Source organism: Myotis brandtii, unplaced genomic scaffold (genome assembly GCF_000412655.1).
Source record: "Myotis brandtii unplaced genomic scaffold, ASM41265v1 scaffold244, whole genome shotgun sequence".
NCBI classification, from domain to species: domain Eukaryota; kingdom Metazoa; phylum Chordata; class Mammalia; order Chiroptera; family Vespertilionidae; genus Myotis; species Myotis brandtii.
In genome coordinates, this window is record NW_005359225.1 from 1419363 (window position 1) to 1420549 (window position 1187).

A 1187-nucleotide genomic window follows, 5' to 3' on the forward strand; every position below is an offset into this window, starting at 1 on the left:
ATCACCAGCCAGGCTGAGGGACCCCACCCATGCACAAATTTGTGCATCAGGCCACTAGTTCCAAAATAAAAAACCTATTAAAAACCCCAAATTGAACTTCTAGAGATGGGAATTACAATATTGGAAACAAAAAATATACAAAATGGGATTAAAAATAGATTAGATATTTCAAAAGTAAGGATTGGGGAATTTAGAGATACAGCAATGGAAATTATACAAAAAGACACAGAGAAAAAAGAGAAAAAAATGGACAGAGCATAATGAGCTGAGGACAACTTCAAGTGGCCCAATATACAAGTAATTGGAGTCCTAAAGGAAGAAGCGGTCAAAAAATACTTGAAGATGAAAACTTTAGGCCCACAAATCCAAGAAGGTCAATTAACTCCAAGCACAAGAAATATGAAGAAAACTATACCAGGGCATTTCTTAATAAAATTGCTAAAGTCAGTGATAAAAAGTCTTAAGAGCACCAAGAGAGGAAACAGCACATACAGAGGAACAAAGATAAGAATTACAGCAGCCCTATAAGGTTTGGCTCAATGGCTAGAGCATCGGCCTGCAGACTGAAGGGTCCTGGGTTTGATTCCGGCGAAGGGTACATGCCCAGGTTGCGGGCTTGAGCCCCAGTAGGGGACCTGCAGGAGGCAGCTAACCAATGATTCTCTCTCATCATTGATGTTTCAATCTCTCTTTCCCTCTCCCTTATTTTCTCTGAAATCAATAAAAATATTTTTAAAAAAGAATTATAGCAGACTTTTAATCAGAAACAATGTAAGACAGAAGATAGTGGGGCAAAATATTTAAGGTACAGAAATAAAAGAATTGCCATCCTGGTGTAACTTAGTGGTTGGAGCATCATCCTGTTCACCAAAAGGTGATGGGCTCTATTCCCAGTCAGGGCACATGCCCAGGTTGCCGACTCGATCTCCAGTGTGGGGCATGCAAGAGATAGCGGATCCATGATTCTCTCTCATCATTAATGTTTCTATCTCTCTTTCCCTCTCCTTTATTCTCTGTAATCAATAAAAATATATTTTAAAAAATATTCCCATCATCATTAGTCAATAGGGAAATGCAAATCAAAACCACAATAACATATCAGTTAACACAAGGATGGATATACTTTTTAAAAGGGAAAATAAGTGTTGGTGAAAATGTGGAGAAGTTGGAACCCTCACTTCATACAT

At 38.2% G+C, this 1187-nt stretch overlaps 1 pseudogene; it reads right to left on the bottom strand.

The window, feature by feature from the left end:
* LOC102243059 overlaps positions 1 to 1187 on the bottom strand; it is a 2937-nt pseudogene extending 1750 nt beyond the window's left edge.